Below are 11,647 nucleotides of genomic sequence, written 5' to 3'. Positions count from 1 at the left end.
CTCTCCATCATCCTCTTTGGCCTTATCTGATGTAGGCATTACCATATTTCCTGCCCATTGATGGTTGGGGACCCTAGAGTCCTTTAAAAGCTCAAAGGGTCACAGACTTTTAAAGTTTACACTTAAAATTTCTTTGGCAACATAATGCTCTTCAAAAACTTACTAGTCTTCTTATTTATTTGATTCCAGTCAGTTCCATATGACAGAGCTCATCCATAGTTATTTTCTAAATGAACTTCTTGGATTTGCTACATTTCTTTCTCATCCTATTCCCCACCCCTTCCCTTTCACTTAGTTGCAGGTAAGGTATTCAGCTTTTGTGGAAGAGCAGCACATTTAGACTCTATCCCAAGATGTCTTTTGTCAAATTAAAAGGAATTACTGAATACCTCACCTTCAGCTGGACCCTCACTTTGAGACATCTTAATCCATTCAAAAGTTTTTATCACTGGATGAAATAGCCACAAACTTGACTTGATCCTTGAAAAAAGGCTGAGATTTTAATTGACCTTTGATCTTTCAAGTCCTTCTCATTTTCCCTTTCACTTGTTAGGGTCGAGAAGCAGTTATCACTTCCAACTGTGCAAGACCCCAGTTTTCTGGTCCCTCTCAATTTCCTTCCATTCCTGCTTGGAAATGTGCCAGTTATTTTCTGAACTTATTTCAAATGCAGTCAACAGAAACTAATGCTCGCTACTATCTTCTTCTCCCCTAGGGTTATTGCAGGTGGCAATTTTATCCAATATTTTGCCACTACATAACATGAATTGCTGTCCTTCCAACAACTGCTCACAGTTTTCTCACCACCTGATGACCAGCTCCTAATCACTGCCACAAATTTTAGATCATATTGTTTGGTAGGACTCCACTTCTCTATCAGTCAGGATAGACTAAATTATGCTAGAGTGACAGATGACCATGAAATCTTAACAGCTCAAACCTACAAAGGAGTATTTCTGGGTCACTGCGAGTCAGCAGGAGTCTCCACTTATCAGAGCCACTCAGAAACCCAGGCTAATGGAGTCACCACCATCACTAACATTGCTTGTCACTACACCAAAGGGAAAAAAATGTGGTAAGCTGCACAATGGCGCTGCTTCTGCAGAACCATTTAAGAACTTTAAGCTTCTGCTTAGAAGTGTCACTTGTCGCTTCCACTGAAATTTCACCGACTAAGCAAGTTATATGGCACTCTAACTTCATGGAGACAGGAAGGTGTAATCCTACCACATATCCAGGAGGAGAATCAGAGATATTGGGGGAATGGAACTAATGACTACCAGTCTCACATACTCTGTCCATTTTTATTGTGGCTCCTGTCATTTTCTTGTTACTTGTTAGAGTTCCTTGTAGGGTCTAGAAGGTATTGCTCCCTCAACAATTTTCAGTGTTGAAATTATCTTCTCTCTGCCACTGATCTGTTAACTTTGTCTATGGTGTCCTTCACTGAGCAGAAATCCTTTATGTTGATGTAGATTAGGTCATCAATTTTTTCCAGATGAAATTTTCTGCGTTGGGGGTCTTGTTTAAGAAATCCTTTCCCATCCCAAGGTCACAAGATGTGATCATATACTTTCTTCTGTTAACTCCATATTATACTTTTCACATTTAGATTTTATATATATCTAGAGTTCACATTTATTTATTTGTTTATTTATTTATTTATTTATGGCTGCATTGGGTCTTCGTCGCGGTGTGTGGGCTTTCTCTAGTTGCGGCGAGCGGGGGCTACTCTTTGTTGCGGTGCATGGGCTTCTCATTGCGGTGGCTTCTCTTGTTGCTAAGCACGGGCTCTAGGCACATGGGCTTCAGTAGCTGTGGCACGCGGGCTCAGTAGTTGTGGCTCATGGGCTCTATAGCGCAGGCTCAGTAATTGTGGTGCACGGGCTTAGTTGCTCTGCGGCATGTGGGATCTTCCTGGATCAGGGCTTGAACCCATGTCTCCTTCGTTGGCAGGCGGATTCTCAACCACTGCGCCACCAGGGAAGTCCAAGAGTTTACTTTTTAAAAGGTGTAGAGATCTTTTATTGTAGTCCTTACAATGAGCCAATATTCTCAATATCATCAACTATAAAATTCATTATTTTTCCACTGATTTCTGATTCCATGTTTATCATATTTCAAGTTCATTAACATCTGTTTCTGTTCCATTGACCTATTTATTTGTTTCAACTCCAGTTCTACACTAGTTTTAGCATTATGGTTTTGTAGAATGTGTTAATATATATTAGGGAGAATCTTTGTTTTTCTTCGAAGTTTTTTTAGTGATCAGTGATCTTCTATCCTTCCCTGTACATTTCAGAATCAATTTGTAAAGTTTCTAGATTATTTTTGATAGAAATTCTACTAAAAGTATCAGTTAATTTGAAGGATAATTTACATCTTTGTGATGTTAAAATTTCCCATTCTTTAACATGGTATATCTTTCCATATATCCTGGTCTTCATTTATGTCTTTTATTAGATATTTAAAGCTTTTCTAGTATATTCTTTGATAGGTTAATTTCTATATATTATATAGTTTTTTATTGCTACTGTGAATGGTATCTGAGTTTATATTACATTTTCTGGTTGTTAATAAATGATGTAGAGGAAGGCCATTGATTTTTAAATTTTGTTAATATTGCAACTGGGCTTACTAATCTAAAAAATTATCTGATATTCTCTTGAGTTTTCTATTCATATGATCACATTTATCATTTGAAAATAATTACATTTTCTTCTCTTCTTCTCCAAACCTTAAATCTCTTTCCTCACTTTTTAATTTGTATTATTATAATGCTAAGGTTGAATAGTGGTGGGGATATTATTTATCCTTGGCTTGTTCATAATTTTAATACCTTCATTAAGCATGATGTTTTTCGAGGTGTAAGTTATATTCAGTGAAAATCATAGATCTTCAATGAACTATTTAATCAGTTTTGGTGCACACAGACATTTGCTTCACCTCAGAATGCCCCCTTGTGCTCCTTTACAACCTCTCCCCTCTCCAGAAGCAACTACTATTCTACTTTTTATAATTATGTTAATTTTGCCTATTCTAGAATTTCATGTGAATGGAATTATAGCAGAATGTATTTTTTTTTTTAATTAATTAATTTATTTATTTTTGGCTGTGTTGGGTCTTCGTTTCTGTGCAAGGGCTTTCTCTAGTTGCGGCGAGCGGGGGCCACTCTTCATCGCGGTGCGCGGGCCTCTCACTGTCACGGCCTCTCCCGTTGCGGAGCACAGGCTCCAGACGCGCAGGCTCAGTAGCCGTGGCTCACGGGCTTAGTTACTCCGTGGCATGTGGGATCTTCCCAGACCAGGGCTCGAACCCGTGTCCCCTGCATTGGCAGGCAGATTCTTAACCACTGCACCACCAGGGAAGCCCAGAATGTATTTTTATATGCCTGGTTTCTTTCAATCAGGATAATATTTTAGAGATTCATCTATGTTGTCACTTGTATCGGTAGTGTGTTCCTTTTTACTGCTTAGTAGTATTTCATTGTATGACTATACCACATTTTGTTTATTCTCCTTTTGATGGGCATCTGGGTTATTTCCAGTTTGGAACTATTATGAATAAAACTGCTATGAACATTCTTACACAAGGCTCTTTGTGGACATATGTTTTTATTTCTCTAGGAGTGGAATTGTTGAGTCATAGTGTGGTTGCATATATAACTTTTTAAGAAACCACCAGTTTTCCAGTGTGATTGATTCATTTTATACTTCCACCAGCAACATGTGAGAGATCCAGTTGCTCCACATCTTATACAACATTTAGTATTGTAAATTGTTGTAAATCATTCCATTTTACTCGTTATGTCAGGTATGTATTGTCCTTATTGTCCTTACTGTAATGGTGCCTAATTGTTTTAATTAGCATTTCCATGATGACTAACCTTTTGAGCCCCTTTTTTTTCATCTATGTATTGACCATTTGTATATCTTCTATTGTGAAATGTTTGAGTTTTTTGCCCATTTAAAATTTTTTGTTGTTGTTTTTATTTTTATCATTGTGTTGCAAGAGTTTTTTATATATTGTGGATACAAGCCCTTCATCAGATAGATGTGTTGTGAATATTACTCTCAATCTGGCTTGCCTATTTTCTTGATGGTGTTTTCTGATGAATAGAAATTTTTAATTTTGATGAAGTCCAACTAATTAGTCTTTTTTTTATGGTTTATACCTTCTGAATCCTCCCTGAGAAATCTTTGCCTACTTAGAGGTCACAAAAATATTCTCCTAGTACTTCTAATAGCTTTATTATTTTAGCTCTTATGTTTCAGCCTGTGATCCTTCTCAAATTGGTTTTTGTGTATATTGTGAGGTAGGGGTTGAGGTCCTTTATTTCTCATATAGATATTCAATTTTTCCAACACCATTAATTGAGGATATTTTCCTTTCTCCATTGAATTTCTTTGACATTTTAATCAAAAAATCATTTGACTGTATATATGTGGGTCTATATCTGGACTCTCTATTTGATTTTGTTGGTTTATTTGACTATCCTTTCTCCAATAGTACATTATCTTGGCTGCAGTTTTGGTTTGGATTTTTTTGATCTGAAAAATGTCATTATTTTGCTTTCATATCTTGAAGAGATAGAATTGTGATAGAATTATTTTTGCTGGAGATAGAATTATGTTTGCGGTTTTTTTTTCTTTCAGCACCTTAAAATATCATTCAATTTCCACAGCTTCCAAAATTTTGATGCAAAATTATCAAATCTTATTGTTGCTCTTTTGAAAGTACATATGTGTCCCTATTCTCAGGCTGCTTTTTGCTTCTTAGCTTTGGTGTTCAGCTTTTTGCTTATTAAGTGTTTAGGCATTATTTTCTTCGTATCTATCCAATTTGTATGTATGCTTTCACCAAGCATCTTGAATTTGTACATTGATATCTTTGATCAGTTTTGGAAAGTTCTTAATCTTTCTCTCTTCCAACTTTGCTTCTATCTCATTCTCTCTGTCCTCTCTGCTTGGACTCCAATTGCACATAAACCTTTGATCGTGTCTCACATGTCTTTTGTGCTCTCTTCTTTCCATTCTTTTTTCTCTGTGGGCTTCAGCTTGGATAATTTACTCTTTTATTTTAAAAAAAATATATATATATTTATTTATTTATTTGGTTGGGCCAGGTCTTAGTTGCAGCATATGGGATCTTCACTGTGGCATGTGGGATCTTTAGTTGTGGCATGCGGGCTCTAGTTCCCTGACCAGGGATTGAACCTGGGCCCCCTGCATTGGGAGCACAGAGTCTTAACCACTGGACCACCAGGGAAGTCCCAGTTTGGATAATTTATATTGACCTTTGTGTTTACCAATTCTGTCTGTTGCTTTTAAACCCATCCAGTGAATTTGTAATTTCAGATATTGTACTTTGCAGTTCCAGAAAATCCATTTGATATTTTTATAGATTACAATTATCTGCTCAAGTATTCTTTTTAACAATATTGTCATATTTTCCACTTTCCTCTTTAACATACTTGTAATAGGTATTTAAAATGCCTTGTCTGAGGCAATAGAAATAAAAGCAAAAATAAAGAAATGAGACCTAATCAAACTTACAAGCTTTTGCACAGTAAAGGAAACCATAAAATAAAAAATAAAAAAAAAAACACAAAAAGCCTATGGAATGGGACAAAATATTTACAAATGACGTGACTGACAAGGGCTTAATCTCCAAAATATACAAACACCTCATACTACTCAATAACAAAAAAACAAACAACCCAATCAAAAGATGAGCAGAAGACCTAAATAGACATTTCTCCAACAGGCACCTGAAAAGATGCTCAACGTCGCTAATTATTAGAGAAATGGAAATCAAAACTACAGTGAAGTAACACCTCACACCGGTCAGAATGGCCATCATTAAAAAAGTTTACAAATAATAAATGCTGGAGAGGGTGTGGAGAAAAGGGAACCCTCCTACACTATTGGTGAGAATGTAAATTGGTACAGCCACTATGGAAAACAGTATAGAGGTTCTTAAAAAAACTAAAAATAGAGTTGCCATATGATCCAACAATCCCACTCCTGGGCATAAATCCAGACAAAACTATAATTCAAAAATATATATGCACCCTTATGTTCATAGCAGCACTATTCACAATAGCCAAGACATGGAAACAAGCTAAATGTCCATCAACAGATGAATGGATATATACAATAGAATACTACTCAGCCATAAAAAAGAATGAAATAATGCCATTTGCAGCAACATGGATGCAACTAGAGATTATTCTAAGTGAAGTAAGTCAGAAAGAGAAAGACAAATGCCATATATGATATCACTTATATGTAGAATTTGAAATATGACATAAATGAACTTATCTACAAAACAGACTTACAGACATACAGAACAGACTTGTGGTTGCCAAGAGGGAGAGAGGGTGGGGGAGGGATGGATTGGGAGTTTGGGATTAGCAGATGCAAACTATTACATATAGAATGGATAAACAACAAGGTCCTACTGTATAGCACAGGGAACTATATTCAATATCCTGTGAGAAACCATAATGGAAAAGAATATGAAAAAGAATACACATATGTATAACTGAACCACTTTGCTGTACAGCAGAAATTAACACATTGTAAATCTACTATATTTCAATAAAATAAACATTTTTTTTAATGTTAAAAAAAAAACACCTTGTCTGGCAAGATGGCAGCAGTGGTGACCTTCCTCCAGCTGTTGGCCCAGGGCGGCTTGGTGGTGTGGAGCCTGCCCAGGGGCGCCAGGTGCTTCGGGGTGCGGTCCTTGCCAACTAGTGAGAAGGTCACGCACACTGGCCAGGCCTATGACCATAAAGACTACAGGAAATTTCAATTTGTAGGTTGTCAGAAAGAGGTGAATGAAAACTTCACTGTCGATCTGATAGCAGAGTAGCCTGTGAGCAAAGTTGGGAGTCAAGTGATATCATGTGACAGGGGTGGCGGGGTCCAAGGCCACCTCAAAGTGTACATAAACTAGGACAAAGAAACAAAGATGGCGACATGTGGCTACTGTGGACTACAGTTCAGACAGCACCATCCCTAGGGGGATACATGGGAGCATTTCAGTGATGGAGTGAAAATCAGGAGACCCTGGTGCTGTATGTATTGCATCACTAGTGCTGAATAAAGGGTGTTCTCAAGGAAAAAAAGTAATAATAAAATAAAAACTCCTGTCTGCTAACTGGAAAATATGGGTCAACTGTGGGTCTTCTATTTTTTTCTGAGAATATATGATCACATTTTCCTCCCTTTTCACATGCCTTATAATTCTTTATTGTACACTGGAGATAGTATATACATGAACTGAGACTGAAGAATTTTCCCTAGATAGGTTTTACCCTTCCTATACTAGGCAGGTAAAATACAGGGCCAGTCACAACAATGTGATTAGAAAATGATCTAGATTGAGGTTGGGTTGTAGTTCTTTTTGACTCAGTCTCCCTCTGGTTTGGTTGAGAGCTAGTCAAGTCTCTACTTCCTTAACCATAAGGCACCGTGGGAAATTCATTTATGCCTTTCAGATGTTTGAACTTAGCTCTTTAGCCTCCCAACCAATACAGCTTCAAAATTAGGCAAATATCATGAGAGGGAGACCAGCTATGTGTTTGACACAAACCTTCCTCCCTCTAGCAGGACTTTGTCTCCTAAGTACTGAGTCTGTGGGAAATTTCACTTTGTTATTCTGCACCCTCCCTATTACACACACCTCCCCCCAGCCTCCTGTGCCACTCAAGCATATAACAAATGTTCTGTGAAAGAAGACTGCCTATGCTTGAGGGTTCTTTTCAATCAAAGGTCCCGTATCTTTAACTATGGAAAATAATTGGACATTGTATTTTAAAATACTTTATCTTCTGTTTCTTTTTCTTTTTCTGAGACTCCAGTTAAATTCAAATCATCCACTCCACTTTTATCATCCATACCTCTTAACTTTCGTTTATCTTTTCCATCTCTATATACTTCCTGATATTTTTTATGTTGGTTTTTGTCCTCTGCCTAATCTTCCAACTCTCTCATCTGTTCTTGGACTGAAATACATTCTGCTATTTACCCCCATCTACCGAGTTACTTGTTTCAATGATTATATTTGTCATTCCCAACATTTCTAGTATTTTTTTAATAATTGTCTTTCTTGCTTTATATTTACAATGTCCTCCCTTATGTCTTGAAGGGATACATGTATTGTCCTTAATGTAAATTCTTCTTCTACCCAGTCTGTTCACTTCACTTCTGCTATAGTCATTCTTTTGTTGGTTATTTTTGGCTCTGAGCTCATGTTCCCTTGGAAGTGTCAGCTCTCTTGGCCAATAATGTGTACTTTGGGAGGAGGAGTGAGATTAAAGACCGGGTTCCAGCCTTGGCTCTTCCTGGTGAAGTTATGAGGGGAGTGCCTCAGGGTGTAGAGCCTCTGAGCATCTGTTCCCTGTTTGTCAATGACCGCAGAGAAGCCAGATAACCCTGCCTTCCAGGGAACATCTCTGAGCTTTGCCCTAGTCGCTCCTCTTTTCTAAGAGCTGCCTCGCTCTGTGTGGTCATTTATCCCAATCAAGGTGTGGAAGAAGGAGAGACTGCTCAGTGGCTGGCTGCCTGCCTGCCTTTGTTTGTTGAATCTATTTCTCATCCTAGCTGGCTCCAAAACTGCCTTGAGGTTACCTTGCCATTTCCAGCTGGTGCTATGTTGATGTTTTCTGCCCACAGACGTGAAAGGGCAGGCTACCATATATCTGGAGAATTGTGGAGGAGAGAAAATCCACAACCAGAAAGCCTTCCCCCAGATTCTCATCCATCCATGATATCTGACTTTCTCCACCTCTGATCTGCAGTATTCTGCCAGACTGGGATCCGTCTGGCTTCTGTTTCTCCAGAGTTAGGTTCTGGGATACATCACCCGTCTCTCACTAATACAGTGTCTTCGGGGTTGAGTTTGGGGGAGGGAATCTTCAGTCTACTTAATTCAGCATCAAGATGGGACTCTGAAATCTCCATCTGCTTTCCATTATCTAGAAATTTCCCAGTATTTCTGGCCTGCCAATGGCTCTTCATCTTATTTCCTATTTCTGTTGTGTATTGGTTATTTTAAAAATTGATGATCTATCTGTTCTGTCATTTCAAATGCAAGACCATGTTCTGAAAGCCTTCCTCCTCTTCTTTTGAAGGATCTCCTACTTGGTAAGAAGCTGGGGTCTCATCTTCTTTCTCCCTAGCTTTCCCATCTGTAACACGGGAGCAAACGGACTAGATGGTGTTTGAGGGCCTTCCTCCTCTCATGTGCTGTGACTCCAGGGATCAGGCCCAGCTGTTGTTTGGCTCATTTTCTTCTTTGCATTCCACATTAGTTCAAACATGTGGGTGGAGGTGCCACATTCTCCCTGACCTCATTCTGGTCATGAGTAGTCAGAGAACAAAATGGAGAGCCGAGAAATGAATACAGTTTCCTGTTAGAAGAAAAACATAAACCATCTACAAAAACAATTCCCAAAATGAGCAGCTGAGCTAGGTGAACAGAGGACTATCCTGAGAAATGTAAACCTGGTGGCAGGGGCTGGGGTGTATGGAGCGGGGGATAATTTAAGGATTCCTTATCATTCCCAAATCAAAAGCAGACTTCCAAATTACTTTTATCTTGTCCTCTGCTCTTTCAAAGGCCCTGTCACCCCCAGGAGTTGCTAATGACTAATGTGAGATCATAACCCCCTAGGAGATAGGGGTGTCTCTGTGTGGCCTATGATGACAGAAAACAGGGTGGTAACCTGAATGACCTCCAAGTATCTCACCTATCAAATACTCTGTGGTGTCTCTTTGTAGGGGCAGAGACCATGAATACTTCTGGGAAGAGCTAAAATCCACTTTCACTCTGAGAAGGCTTGGGGGAGCTGGAAAGAGCACCAGGATGCTCACTGTCTCCTAAATCTAACCTTGGACTTGTATTTGATATTCAGCCTGTGGTCCCTGCCCATAAAGACCTGAGTCTGACAGCTCTAGAAGTGAGAGGGATAGGGTGGTGGTATGGCCTTTGAGGTCCAAGAATGAGGCATAGGCACTGTGCCATCCAAGGCACTCCTTGCCATCCATGATTTTAGGCATCATAAGGCCATAGACTATTGACCAAGGACCTCAGCTCAAGCCTCATATACATATGGGAAACTCAGGCTAAGAGAGGTCAGAGACTTGCCTGATGTCACATAGTGAGTCAACAGCTGACTTAGAATTAGAACCCAAGGCCTCGAGGTTTCCCTGGTGGTGCAGTGGTTGAGAGTCTGCCTGCCAATGCAGGGGACACGGGTTCGAGCCCTGGTCTGGGAAGATCCCACATGCCGCGGAGCAACTAGGCCTGTGAGCCACAATTACTGAGCCTGCGCGTCTGGAGCCTGTGCTCCGCAACGAGAGAGGCCGCGATAGTGAGAGGCCCGCGCACCGCAATGAAGAGTGGCCCCCACCTGCCGCAACTAGAGAAAGCCCTCGCACAGAAACGAAGACCCAACACAGCCATAAATAAATAAATAAATAAATAAATAAATAAATAAATAAATTAAAAAAAAAAAGAACCCAAGGCCTCTTATTTCCATTCAGGAGTCTAGTACCTGTACCCAGGTTCCTCAGGTAAGTTCCTGAAACTTCTCAGACCCCACTGAGTTTGAGGAATACCCTGGGTCAGGCATAGAGCAAGGGCTAATTAAACATGTATTACTACCAATAGTACGGTGGATGCTGTGGTGTGCTGCTAGGATCCCCCTTCGTGACTAAAGAACTTGTTCCCCCAGCTTCTAGCAGTACTGCAGGAAGATGGCTCTCAGCTGTAAGTCTTCTTTGGAAACTACTTCTGCCAAAGAAAGTAACCTGGATCAGGCCGTTCCCCCTTCCCAGGAGACCCACATCCAATGGTGGAACAGTGCTTGGGTACAAAAGGCCAGCCCTGACTCTAACACAGGACAATGCTAAAGTGGTCATCCCAGCTTCAGAGTGCCCCATGGGGTTGGCTCAGGCCATTCCTGCCACTGTATTGTGGCCCGAAGTCTCTCTCTGCCCAGTTCTTTTCTTCCTAAGTCGTTGAGCCCAAGAGTATCCCTAATAAACTTCCTGCATGCTAATCTCCATCTTCAAGTCTGCTTCCCAGTAACCTGTCCTGCCACACTTGGGTTGAATTACAGTCATGAGGAAGCTAGACCTTGGGAAGGAGCTGGAGTCAGGTAGCTTCATTCATGGAGGGGAAGCCCTGAAAAGAGATGGCTCAGGGGGTAGGGCACAGACTGAACCTGGAGACCTAGATTCCTGCCTCCACAGAGCAGCTATCTGCCCTATTGTGATCTTGCCTGCAACCCCCCAAACAGATGGGGGGAAGAGGACATGCGATTATTGCTGTTCCAAACTGTGATCTTTCATGACTACTTAAAAACCATGCTGTGTGTCCCAGAGGATCAATCTCTCTCATTCTCATTACCGCTAACCCAAATCTTTACCCTTTTCTCAGCCTCCATCCACTTACTTCCCTTGCTCTTAATAGATGATCCTGCCTTCTACTTCACAGGAAAAAAAATGAAGCCTTTGGTGGGGCCTCCATTGGTTTCCCATCTCTCATCCTTATCACCCCATCATCAGCTCCTTCCCTCCAGCCCAAGGAAGGAGAGGGTCTCCTAGGCTCCGAATCCTGTGTCTTTCTGCCT

The 11,647-nt window shown here is 40.2% G+C and overlaps 1 non-coding gene and 1 pseudogene across 1 annotated transcript; one reads left to right on the top strand and one right to left on the bottom strand.

Annotated features, from left to right (window-relative positions):
- Positions 1-5,195: 5,195 nt before the first annotated feature.
- On the bottom strand, positions 5,196-5,268 carry TRNAG-CCC (transfer RNA glycine (anticodon CCC)). Its single transcript has one exon. It is a non-coding gene; the product is annotated as a tRNA-Gly (tRNA).
- Positions 5,269-6,654: 1,386 nt separating this feature from the next.
- On the top strand, positions 6,655-7,029 carry LOC103012310 (NADH dehydrogenase [ubiquinone] iron-sulfur protein 6, mitochondrial-like; annotated as a pseudogene).
- The last annotated feature ends 4,618 nt before the right edge of the window (positions 7,030-11,647 follow it).

Source organism: Balaenoptera acutorostrata, chromosome 3 (genome assembly GCF_949987535.1).
Source record: "Balaenoptera acutorostrata chromosome 3, mBalAcu1.1, whole genome shotgun sequence".
Taxonomy (NCBI): domain Eukaryota; kingdom Metazoa; phylum Chordata; class Mammalia; order Artiodactyla; family Balaenopteridae; genus Balaenoptera; species Balaenoptera acutorostrata.
This window is presented reverse-complemented; position numbering and strand designations above follow the sequence as displayed.